Source organism: Anabrus simplex, chromosome 5 (genome assembly GCF_040414725.1).
Source record: "Anabrus simplex isolate iqAnaSimp1 chromosome 5, ASM4041472v1, whole genome shotgun sequence".
In the NCBI taxonomy this organism is placed as follows: domain Eukaryota; kingdom Metazoa; phylum Arthropoda; class Insecta; order Orthoptera; family Tettigoniidae; genus Anabrus; species Anabrus simplex.
In genome coordinates, this window is record NC_090269.1 from 322,627,816 (window position 1) to 322,641,877 (window position 14,062).

Here is a 14,062-nt window from a genome sequence, read left to right on the forward strand (position 1 = left end):
AATTTTCTTGAAAGATAGCTACATTTTAGAAAAAAAAAAAAGGAAGTACTGAGCATTTGCTGTGATATGAAGTATGGTAATGAGGTAAATTTGAAATGTAATAATTATTAAAAAGTAATGTCAGTATGCCAGAAACAATATTAGGAAAACATTGATGTTTTCAGAAGACAATCACTATACTGTACCAATCAGCAAGTGAATTCCTCTGATGACTCAGGTGAGTAAGCATAGAAGTACATACAACTTTACTCTTCCCTCCAGATGTCCTTACACACCAACACCATAATGTTTCTTTTGATAAATATTTGTCTTATTTTAGATGACCCACCTTTACCCATTTTCCTCACCACTATATTCGTAAGTCCAGGGCACACTTAAGCCCAAATATAAGATAGCCTTTAGTCGCTCATTTTGGCATTCCATCTACCCTCTCCAAACCTCTTGTTAGTGTATAGCACAGCATCACATTGAGCTCTTTTTTCTCTCTGAATGATAATTAATTTTGTTCGGCTATTTCTAGCCGAGTGCAGCCCTTGTAAGGCAGACCCTCTGATGAGGGTGGGAAATATATGCCATGTGTAGGTAACTGCGTGTTATTGTGGTGGAGGATAGGGTTATGTGTGGTGTGTGAGTTGCAGGGATGTTGGGTCATCATAAACACCCAGCCCCCAGGCCAATGGAATCAACCAATGAAGGTTAAAATCCCCGACCCGGCCGGGAGTCGAACCCGGGACACTCTGAACTGAAGGCCAGTACGCTAACCATTCAGCCAATGAGTCAGACTCTCTGAATGATGAAACTGTAATATCAAATTACATCATTCTAAACCACTGTAGCAATATTGCTGAGGTAGACTCTCTGAATGATGAAACTCTAATATCAAATTACATCATTCTAAACCACTGTACCAATATTGCTGAGGTAAGTTGTTATATACAGTATTACACATCTTTCCTTGCTTCACTGTATTATTCTGGTAATTTTAACATGGTAGAGTTTATGTAGTGGTCTTATAGACCAAGTTAGTATTATTCATGTCACCTTTATTGATCAATCTAAATACCTGTGGTACAGGAAATTCCAAACAGTGTCCTCATTCTTGATCGCAGCATTCCCTCCCCACCATACTTCATCTAGTTATAGGGGATAATTTCAGAAGTACATTTCTCCAGCTTGCCACTATTGTTGTGTGGGAATTTGAGATACAAATGTTTTATTTCTGGCCTGGTCATTTACACCTCACATGACCTGTCGATTTTGCCATTTTATGATGGATTCCAGTGAAGATGAGAGAATTAAGAAGCTCTTGGACAGTCTGTGAACAAGAGACGATACAAAGAAAATTGTTTCATTTAGAACAACAGGATGCAGATGATGAGTTCAGTGAAAAATGACAGTGAAAGTGAAGATAGTTTGAACTTTAGTGATCACAATACAACTCAAAGAAATCAATGGATGGGCAAGTACATAGGTCAAGTCATAGCAACTTTTTTTTTCCTCGCGAACAGGAGACAACACGGAAAATCTAAGATATGCATTTGGAAATGTATAATATGTACTTGCGTATGATGCCACTAGATGGTGTATGTAAACAACAGTGTGGGTCTACTGTAAGCATGTCCCCAAGTTCAGTGTGTGAGTGAGAGCATCACGAAATTGAAGTCAACAAGCAGGAACAACGATTGTATATTAAAATAGCAGTTCTGCGCAGCAGAAATGCATGCCAATGCCATGCAGAGCTGCAGGAAGCATTAGGTGTGCATGCCATGCCCTACAGAACAGTGGCGAGGTAGGAGAGAGGTGTCACACGTTAGCGATACACATGCAGCGAATGGTATTCAGCACTTGCCCCACCACTGGCAACACACAGTGGGAACCTTGGGTGATTATTTCGAAGGTCTATAACCAGTGGAGACCTGTCCTTTATAGTCTTGTGTATTTGCTGTCTGTACCATAATAAAGCAATGTTTACCAATGGCCTGTGTTCTGTCACTTTCCTACAAGAATCTCCTGAAGTCAGAATTTCTCTTCAGGCACTATGTATAAGTACATGCCCTATATTTCCAAATGCATATCTTAGATTTTCCGTGTTGTCTCGAGAAAAAAAGTAGTTGCCATGACCTTGATTCGACCCTCATATGTAATGACTTGGTGCATAGTTTGGATGTAATACAACACCCAGAATACACTGGCAGAAAAAAATTATCCAAACACCAAGAAGGGGTTGTGCTAGATTAACAAACGTTGGTAGGTGTGTTTATACATCTGAGAGATGACGTTGATTCACATTTCCCACAAATCGCATTAGCATGCACTAGTAGCGGCCCCATGACGTTGCACATTAGGTTTGCTTTAAATACAGGCTGTACTGTGTGAGAGCATTAGTTACCTGTGAGACTGGACAGAGTGACTGTGAGTGGGTCAATAATGTCTTTACGACAATGAAGAGACCAGTATCAACAGCTCACTGTGGTTGAATGAGGCATTATAATAGGGCTATGTGTAGGTGGATTTTCCTTCCGCGCTATTGCAGAACGGCTTGGCAGTAATGTCCCCACTGTGCATGTGTGCTGGCAGCAGTGGTCACGAGAAGGTATGCTGTCAAGAAGACCATGCTCCGGACATCCCTGTGGCATCACTGAGAGGGAGGACCGCCGTATTCAGCATATGGCTGTGGTGCAGTAGTCTGCGTCTGCAGCAGCAATTTGAGCAGCGGTTGGCATCACAGTGACACAACAAACCGTTTGAAATTAGTTACCTGAAGGACAGCTCCGAGTCAGATGCTCTGCGGCATGTATTCCACTTACCCCAAAACACCACCGTCTGCAACCTCAGTGGTGTCAAGCGAGAGCTCATTAGAGGATGGAGTGGAGCTCCAGTGTATTTTCTGATGAAAGCTGGTTCTGCCTTGGTGCCAGTGATGGCCTTGTGTTATTTAGAAGGAGGCCAGGTTAGCACCTGCATTCCACCTGTCTGCAGCGTCGACACACTGGGCCTGCACCAGGAGTTCTGGTCTAGGGAGCAATTTCCTATGACAGCAGGAGCACTTAAAGTTAAATTAATAAACTTCATTGTTTGTCCATATTTAACCAAGATTACAACTTTTATTATAATTTGGGTCCACCATATTCAGTACATGAAAATTGTTGCGTAGATTTAATTACAACATATATTTCAATCAGTACTAGTTTCGACGCCCTTCTGGGTCATCATCAGCTGATAGAAGTTTGTACAAAAATTGACAGTCATATAAGTTTATCAACGTCGAATTGATCAAAATATAAAACCATATTAACAACATGAAACCGTGTTAAAAATATACTGTCTCTAATTTCATATTTTCTACAAGTCCAAGACTTGCGAGTCTTATGCCATAAACTGATAAAAACATATGCAAACCGGTTTGCTCACTTATGATATAAAGTAGATTTAAAAGAACAACAATTTTAAATAGAATAGTCTTGACGCACCATGTGCTTAATTTATTGCACTTCTTAAAACTTGACTTAGTATCGTAGTAGAAATAGTTCAATAAAAACTACAGTGTCCCTTTAATGGAGCAATCCTCATGAGTGAAAACGAGCAATAAGTCCTTTGAGTAGTTATCAAAAACATCATTCCCAGTTCATTGCAACCTGTAATATAAGAATGTAATAAACTATCACTTCACTGAAAAGACAAGATATAAAATTGCATCTTATAACATAATTGATTTTACCTGACTCACCTCAAAAGGTCGCTGTCCATGTGAAGCGCAATGAAGCACAGCAAGCAGTGTTCTGATTAAAATCAAGTGTCCAAGGTTGGCTGGGATTGAAGAGGGGAAGTAGGGGAAGGTGGGAGGGGCAACTGAGGAATGTCAAGTTTTAAGAAGTGCAATAAATTAAACACATGGTGCGTCAAGACTATTCTATTTTAATTTGTTGTTCTTTTAAATTTACTTTATATCATAAGTGAGTAAACCGGTTTGCATATGTTTTTATCAGTTTATGGCATAAGACTCGCAAGTCTTGGACTTGTAGAAAATATGAAATTAGAGACAGTATAAAGCGAATGAGCGACAAAAGAATGCCAAAAAAGGTGATGGAAATGCAAATCCAAGGAAGGAGAGGCCGTGGACGACCACGATTGAGATGGAAGGATACCATCCAACGCAGCATTATAGAAAGAAACCTGGACTGGGACACAGTGTTGGAGGAGGAGTGGTGGAAAGACCGAAGAAAGTGGAGAGGAACCATATTTGCCCCTACCCGGCTACAGCTGGATAAAGGGAAATGATGATGATGATGATATTTTTAACACAGTTTCATGTTGTTAATATGGTTTTAAATTTTGATCAATTTGATGTTGATGAACTTACATGACTCAATTTTTCTACAAACTTTTATCAGCTGATGATGATGCAGAAGGGCATCGAAACTAGCACTATTGAAATATATGTTGTAATTAAATCTATGCAACAATTTTTATGTACTGAATAAGGTGGACCCAAATTATAATAAAAGTTGTAAGCAGGAGCACTCTCATGGTTACCCCACACATTCTGACTGCAGATGTGTATGTCTGTCTGGTGATTTGACCTGTTGTGCTGCCAATCTAAGGCATTTGATAGGGTAGATCTTGGGAGACTACTGGCAAAAATGAGTGCTATTGGACTAGAAAAAAGAGTGATTGAATGGGTTGTTATATTTCTAGAAAATAGAAAGAGAATTAAGTAGAGTAGGTGAAGCTTTATTTGCTCCTGTAATAATTAAGAAGGGAATTCCTCAAGACAGTATTATTGGACCTTTAGGTTTTCTTATATATATCAATGATATGAGCCTTTGCTGGCAAGATGTAGTGTTTACACTGCACTATGTCTTCTGGTATGGGCTAGAATAAATTTGTTACTTTCATTGACCTGTCTCAGTCTCAACCTTGGCTTTGATAATATGAAAGTGACTGAGGTATGTGTAATGCTAGTAATACCATTCCTTATGCAGCCAGTCCCTGTTATGAATGGTGTGAAAATGTCACTCTAGGGGCCGATGACCTTCGATGTTAGGCACCTTAAAACAACAAGCATCATCATCAGCAAAATGTCACTCATAGGGTCGGTTGGTGCATGAATTTCAGCGGGCTTGCAAGACTGATATGTAAAAGCAACTTCTGGTTCGGTGAGGAAACCAACGGGATACTACCTCACTCCTTATTTACCTAGTATGCCTCTTCAGTGCCTAGGCTGCCTATGATAGCCTTTGGTGGACCTGTGGAGGATCAGACCAGCCTTCGGGCTGAATACCCAACATACACTATGTGATCAAATGTATCCGAACACCTGGCTGAACATGACGTACAAGTTCGTGGTGCCCTCCATCGGTAATGCTGGAATTCAATATGGTGTTGGCCCACCGTTAGCCTTGATGACAGCTTTCACTCTCGCAGGCATACGTTCAATCAGGTGCTGGAAGGTTGCTCGGGGAATGGCAGCCCATTCTTCACGGAGTGCTGCACTGAGGAGAGGTAGCGATGTCGGTCGGTGAGGCCTGGCACGAAGTCAGCGTTCCAAAACATCCCAAAGGTGTTCTATAGGATTCAGGTCGGGACACTGTGCAGGCCAGTCCATTACAGGAATGTTATTGTCGTGTAACCACTCCGCCACAGGCCGTGCGTTATGAACAGGTGCTTGATCGTGTTGAAAGATGCAATCGACATCCCCGAAGTGCTCTTCAACAATGGTAATCAAGAAGGTGCTTAAAACATCAATGTAGGCCTGTGCGTGATGTGTGGCTTATGGGAAGCCGCTTGATCATGAAATCCAAGTTTTCTCACCGAACTGTCATAGTACTTGGAGTGGATCCTGATGCAGTTTGGAATTCCTGTGTGATAGTTTGAATAGATGCCAGCCTATTACGCTTGACCCTCTTCAACTGTTGTCAGCCTCTGTCAGTCAACAGACGAGGTCAGCCTGTGTGCTTTCGTGCTGTACATGTCCCTTCACGTTTTCACTTCACTATCATATAAGAAACATTGGACCTAGGGATGTTTAGGAGTGTGGAAATCTTGCGTACAGACTTCTGACACAAGTGACACGCAATCACCTGACCACGTTCGAAGTCCGTGAGTTCTGTGGAGCGCCCTAATCTGCTCTCTCACGATGTCTAATGACTACTGAGGTCGCTGATGTGAAATAGCTGGCAGTAGGTGGCACCACAATGCACCTAAGATGAAAAACATATGTTTTTGGGGGTGTCCGGATAGTTTTGATCACATAGTGTACATACAGGTGTGTTCAGTGCCTGCAATATTGAGAAACAGTTAACTGCTTATCCAGTGACATGAAGATGAGAATATACAGCATTCTAATGGAATCCAACAAGCAGGAGGCACCCAATGTGGAATGTGAAAAACCCACACCATTGAGGCAGCAAAATGGGGTTGGCCATTCTGCATTATGTGATTGGCGCAAACACCAGAATACCAAAACACTGTGCTGCATGTATCAGATGTACATCTGTAAAGAGAACATAGTTTCAAGTTATGTAGTGTGTGCAAGGGGAAGTGGTCCCAAAAGTGAATAAGTATGGCTATAAGAACTTGTGTGCACATGCCATATGACATATCTTTTGTGTTATCGTTACAGTTATTTGTGTATTATTGTTACAATATGGGTAGCTGATACAATGTTCTCGTAATTAAAATTCTTTGACAACTCAAATTTAAGCTCATATGTGTGTGAAAGAAATTGCTAAAAGTTTGCCAGAAGAAAACAAATGGTTTCTCTGTAAAATAAAATTATAACAATAAAAACAACTCCCAAAATATTAACAAATTATTCATAACAAACATTAGGTACAGATTGGTTGAAAAATCAGTACATTACAGTAATGCACCATTTGAATTATCCTGGTCTGAAACACCCAGTGCGACCTTTCATGTTCAAGGATTGAACGCAACATCTCCCGGGTGAAAAAGTCTGCATTTTAATGAGCTGACGTGGATATAATGAATATATCCAAGTGTCTTTGATAACAATGTTAAAAATGTTCAAATGATTTTCCATTATAGATTATAACTAATATAAGTCCAGATGGTACAATGTATTTGGTGAATGATGTAAGGCACCCTAGCCACTGTTGAGTAATATTCCATGAGTGATGAAAACCTCTCACATTATCTTGATGAATTAAACACCATTTGTGTGTACTAGGTTCAGCTTGCTCTATTGCGAACAAAGTGGCCAAGATACCAGGTTATAATTGGTCTTGTGTCTGATCAGTCTTCAGTAAGGTTTCTTCTTCTTCTTCTTTTATGACCACATAGGATCACGTTAGTCAGTCCGTCGTTCAGGTCTCTTTGAAGGGATTGTTCGGGCTTTGCGGTCCTCCCAGTACTTCTTCAGACGCTCCGATCTTCGTGCCCTTTCCTCAGTTGAAAATGTGCGTGTTGTTGGTTTGTTTTGTGTAAGGGTAAAGCGGAGGTTTGTATTCTTGAGTTTTGTATTCAATTTTATCTTATTTTTGGTGTCTTCTGTTGTAAGGCCTATTTCCTTCAGATCCTCTCTTACTTCTCTGATCCATTTACATCCTGTTGTGGTATTTTTTGAGACGAGATTGTGTTGTACTAGTTGTTTCAGAAGTCTCGAGTCCTGCATCCTCATGATATGTCCAAAGAATCCCAGTCTCCTCTTACGCATAGTATCTGTAATGGGTTCTAGCTCTTTGTACACGACTTTGTTAGGTATTAACCGCCACTGTCCATCTTTCTGATATTTTTTGTTGATACAGGTTCTTCCAATCCTCCTTTCAATTTTCTGAAGTCTGTCAGTCTTTGATTGTTTATTCAGGTAAAAGAGTGTTTCTGCTGCATATGTAGCTTCCGGTTTTATAACTGTGTTGTAGTGTTTTATTTTTGTATTTATTGATAGACATTTCTTTTTGTAGATATCCCATGTTAATTTTTGTGCTTTAGCTAATCTATTTGTTCTTACTCGGATTGAGATTTTTTCATTTAAGTTATGTGTTATTACTTCTCCAAGATATTTAAACTGAGTTACTATTTTGATTTTATTACCATTTATGGTGACTTCTTTTAGCTGTGTTGGTTTTTGGGGCATAATTTCTGTTTTTTCAAATGATATTTTGAGGCCAATTTTATTTGCAATGTTTTGAAGTTCTGATATCTGGGTTTTTGCTTCTTTTATGTCCACTGCTAGTAATGCTAAATCGTCAGCAAAACCCAGGCAATTTGTTTTGATTTTTCGGCCAATCTTTATTTTGGGGGGACATTTTCTAAACCATTCCCTCATTACCATTTCTAGAGTACAGTTAAATAATAGTGGTGAGAGCCCATCTCCCTGCCGTAGTCCAGTTTTAATTTCAAATGTCTCTGATGTTTCCCCCCTAAACTTCACTTTTGACTTGGTATTGGTGAGAGTCAATTTTATCATGTTTATTAATTTGGGGTGTAGTCCAAGGTGCCTTAAAATTTTAAACAGAGATTCTCTATGGATGCAATCATAAGCTTTCTTGAAATCTACAAATGTTATCACCATATCTCTGTTTCTTCTCCTGTTATAGTCCATTATCAACTTAAGACTCATGATCTGATCAGGACAGCTCCTCCAGGGTCTGAAACCTCCTTGATATTCTCCTAGTTCTTTCTCAAGTTGTAAACTTATCCTATTAAGGATGATTATTGAAAATATTTTGTATGTTATGTCTAGGAGAGAGATTCCCCTGTAGTTATTAGGGTCGGTTTTGTCCCCTTTTTTGTGCAGAGGATGAATGAGGGCTGTTGTCCAGTGTTCTGGTAGTTCTTCTTTAATCCAGATAGAGACAAGTTGTTGATGGAGGGCAACTTTTGCTGAGGTTCCTGCATATTTCCAGATTTCCGCAAAGGTCTGATCTTCTCCTGGCGCTTTGTAGTTTTTTAATTTATTCAGAGCTTGGTAGACTTCCTTTATTGTGGGGGGATTGATGTTTTCTGGTGATGTTTTTATCGGGGTGTTGGTGTCCAAATGAAGGAGTTCTGTAGGTTCCTCACAATTTAAAAGCTTGTTGAAATGTTTAGCCAGAATTTCTGCATTGTCTTTATTGTTATGGGCCAGCTTACCATCTTCATCCTTCATCAGTAGGGTCGGGGGTTCATATTTTTGGAGCTGCTTTCTGAAGGTTTTGTAGTAGTCCCTTGATTTAGTTTTACTGAACTGTTCTTCAATTAACTGCAGGGTGTCCTTATGATGTTGTCTTTTTATTCTTCTTAAGACTTGGGTAGTTTCTTTTCTCTGTTTTACTAGCTTTTGATAGGATATTTCTGTCTTTTGGGACTGATGTAATAGCCATGCCTGATGTCTTTTCTCCACTGTTTCATCACATTCACTGTTCCACCATTGGTGTTTTTTACGTGGTTTAATTGGAGCTAGGTCTTCTGCAATTTGTTTAAGGTTGTGTACTAAGTCTTCAAGTTTGTCTGTGATTTTTATTTTTTCAGTTGCTTTCTGGTAATTTTTGTTGTTGATTAGCTGGGTAGGATCTATTTTTCTTTTAGTTTTAAGGGCTTGCTTTTGTTGTCTCCTCTGGGGAGTGAGTTTAATTTTAATTTTAACTACGTAGTGATCTGAACCTGTGTCTATTCCTCGGAGGACTTTGACGTTATAGATCTCTTTGTGGTGGTATTTGTCCATGCAGACGTGGTCCAGTTGCCATTCTCCTTTAGTGTAGTCAGGGTGTTTCCATGTTTTGAGTTTTTGAGGTTTCCTCTTAAAACATGTAGATTTTGAGATTAAATTATGGTTTCTACACAGGTCAACTAGTCTCTCTCCATTTTTATTTGTTTTCTTGTGTGCTGGCCATTTTCCGATGATGTCACGGTATTTTCTTTCTCTGCCTAGTTGAGCGTTGAAGTCGCCTATTAATAATTTTATATGGTGTTTGGGGATGTTATCTATGGTCTGGTCCAATAGGTCCCAAAATTCTCCTGTTTCCTCCTGGTCTTTTGAGGAGTTGTTTTTATCATTAGTGGGAGCATGGGCATTTATTATAGTATAGATTTTATTAGATGCCTTTAAGGTGAGCGTTGAGAGTCGTGGAGACTGTGATCTGAATTCTTGAACTGAGTTTATTATTTTAAGGCTGACCAAAAATCCTGTTCCAAATTGTGGGACATTCTTCATCACTCTCTTCCCGGGTATACCTTTATAAAGTCTGTACCCTTGAGATTCCAAGGCATCCTGGTCAGTGTTTCTAATTTCCTGTAATCCCATGATAAGAATTTTGTGTTGGTCCATTATGTCGGTGATCACTTTTAGTTTACCGGTTTGCATGAGTGAGTTTATGTTGTGTGTAGAGAAGTATGTTATCTGCTTTGGTTTGATTCTTGATTTTGTCTCATTCGTGTATGTAGTACTGGGGTATTTCCGTGCCTCCGACTTCACGGTATCTTTCAGGTGGCAGCCCACCGTATCCGAATGCTGCCTTCTCTGAACTCTTGGTTCAGCCGGTGGAGTATTCCTTAAAAGACCTTCCATGGTTGACTGTCAAGGTGTCACCTGTGTGGGACTAGGTCCCGAATTACAACTCTGGATGTGATCCAGTGAGGTGATAATGAGGCCGCTCCTCTGGAGTACAGACGCCTTGTGCAGCCGCCCCTAACCTGGAGAACAGACGCTGCATAATGGATTCCAGTGGCATTTCCTCCACTGTGGGGACCATCACCCCACCCAAAGGGGCTCATTCGCACGAAGCCGTTGGCCCCCTTAGGGAGTCAGGTTATTTCCCGCCGCCCAACACTCGGCGTTGGCAATTTTACAGCTGGGTGCCAGACCAGCAAACCCTCCTCCTTTCTCATTCCGGACTTGGGACCGGTCAGTAAGGTTTGTTTTAACCTAAATAAATAAATATGATTAAATGCATTAAAACCACTTATTTATTACTTAAACAAAACCAAGCTTTCCACCAAATTATATTGGCCTTCATGAGGGCATGTGAAGGTCTCTTTCTAACAGTGGTCATAGAAATTCTTCAAAGAACGTGGAAGTCACGACCATACTATCCACACACCCCCACTGACTGGACTCACGTATCATTGCGGTGTGCTGTGATGGTTGACAATGAAGTCACCAATTCACTGACCTCTGTTGACAGTTTCTGGAGCACGTCTTGCTGTGCCATGATGGTATTATACATGTATTTATGGAGTACAGGTCTCCATGTACTTGATAACTTGAAGCCGTCTTCCCTGTTGAAGTTATTTGGGCACAGCTCTATCTCTATGGCTTCCCTCACAAGTAAAGCACAGAAGTCTTTTACAGGTGCAGTAACCCTCGCCTGCTCGAAGAGGATTTGATTGTCTGTATTGTAGAAGTGTTCTGCTATGGCCAACTGGCTTATAGCATTTTCTTTAGAGAATGAAAGAGTAACCTTCTTGACTGACCTGGTGTGTTCTTTCACCCTGGTGGTAACAAGCCTTTTTGTTATGCCAATATATGAGCGAACACAACCACATGGAACTTCATAGATGCCTGGTGTTTTTCTTTGACTGGTCAAAACAGGGATTTGAGCTTCCGGTCCGTGCTGAAAACTGGAATTATATTGTACTTCCTTAGAATGCGCCCTATTCCGTCTGTTATACCTGCCACGTAGAAACTGAGAGAGATGTTCAGAGGAGATTGGATCTTTGGAACACCAAGTTTAAAGAATACTAGCTGACGGGCCAGTGCTTCGCTACGGAATGAGCAGGCCGCAGACAGCCGTGAATGCTCCTCTGCCATATTCCATTAAGTTTGCATACTGCTCATCCCTATCAGCACCTTAGAGTAGGGATCAAATAGTTGAAATGATGAACTGTGTGTTACGTACCAATAGATATCAGAAAATTTACGAACCAGGGGAATGGCATGCCAAAAAAAAACAAAGTTATCTAACTCCCTAGCTACTTCACGCCAATATTCATGCAGGCTGTTTTACTCAGGATGCAGCAGCAGTAATCCCATCTATAGGAGATGAGTGGCAAGAGAAGAGACAAAACACATCACAACAAACAATGGTCATCATAATGTTATTGTTGATCAGTTTTATGAGCTTTCGATGTTGAAGGTCTTCACATTTAGTTTTCTTCCGACTCTGTGATACTAGGGCATCAAATGTAAAGAGAGCTCTTCCTTCCTTCATGACTCCCTCTTGTTTTATTCTTCAAGGGATTGTTCCTTCACGATTTATTTTCATTTTTATAGTCATCTTCATAATTGTCCTTGTCCCTATGGACCAATGTCCATGCGGTTTTAAACCTTAAGAGAATTATGACAAGAACTATCGCCAGTTAATATGACTAAACAATAATTCCATGTTAGCAGTTCTCAGCGTTGATGTGGACTAAGCAACAAAAGTCTAAATTCATGAATTCTGTTATAGTCGGTATGGTAAATCAGTATTAAGGCATAAATGATTGGAAATTGTATTCTCTATAACTTTTCTTATGTAGTAGCTACTTTTTGATAGGACCAATGACATAGGTATTTAAAAATTACATTTTAGACCCCTTCCTCTAAACTACCATTTCATGCATCGTGTATAAAATTATTTATAGCTGAGACTGCAGTGCCTTATTCCCAGACTTTACATACCAATTTTCATTAACTTTAGTTCTGTAGTATTTATTGATAGGACCACTAGTAACATAGATATTCAAGAATTAAACTTTAGGCCTTCCTCTAAACTACCATTTCACTCAGCGTGAATAAAATTATTTATAGCCTAGATTGTAGTCCCTCATTAAATTCTCTTCAGCCATTTCCTCATGATGCCCATACATACGTACATACGTACATACATACATACATACATACATACATACATACATACATACATACATACATACATACATACATACATACATACATACATACATACATACAGGCAGACAGACAGACAGACAGGCAGGCAGGCAGGCAGACAGACAGACAGACAGACAGACAGACAGACAGACAGACAGACAGACAGACAGACAGACAGACACACACACACACACACTTAATTAGTGCATTTCTTTGTTTCTGTGAATACGACTGGTACAAAAATACCATTTTTTTCAAATTCTGAGCAATGTACAGACAAAACTCTTATTTTATATATATATAAGTTTATATATAGTTAACTGTGAGAAAGAGCTAAACAGTGGTAACGAAAGTTAGCAGGACAAATACACCTTGTAACCTCACCCTCAAGGAAGAGAAGATTGAAAGTGTGAATACCTTTAAATATCTGGGAGTACAATATCAAATGCTGGAAGTGCCAAGAACTACGTGTTCAGCAGGGTGCAAAAAGGATCAGATATGAAGAGACCTCCATGTCACTCTGACCATGGAAGAAAGGCTGAGTATTGCAAGGTTGAAGTGGCTAGGGCACGTTAAGCGGATGCAGGTGACTTGAACTCCAAAGAAGTATAGTATTTTGAAAAGATCGTTCTGGGACAAAGACCTATTGGACGCTCTAGAGAAAGGTGGTTAGAGCAAATAAGGGAACAGAGGAGAAACATGGGATGCCCTAGAGACAGAAGAATTATCTCCTGCCAATCATGACATATAGTCTGGAGAGTTGCATCATACATGAAAGAGAAGTAAGTCAACTGCAAGCTTGTGAAATGAAGTTCCTTAACTCAGCTGTACAGAAAACAAGGAAGGATAGAACCAGGAATGATCAGATATGAAGAGACCTCCAGGTCACTCTGACCATGGAAGAAAGGCTGAGTGTTGCAAGGTTGAAGTGGCTAGGGCATGTTTAGTGGATGCAGGTGACTTGAACTCCAAAGAAGTATTTTGAAAAGATCGTTCCGGGACGAAGACCTATTGGATGCTCTAGAGAAAGGTGGTTAGACCAAATAAGGGAACAGAGGAGAAACATGAAATGCCCTAGAGAGAGAAGAAACACACAAAGACCATTATAAATGGAGACACATCATTCAAAAACATCCTACCTGGCTCGCTGGAAGGAATTCATGATGATGATGATGATACCGGCTGCATAAGGAAGGAATACTTTTTTCTGTAGTCCTGGTTTATACTATCCCTGTTAGGCTCCTTGATCTT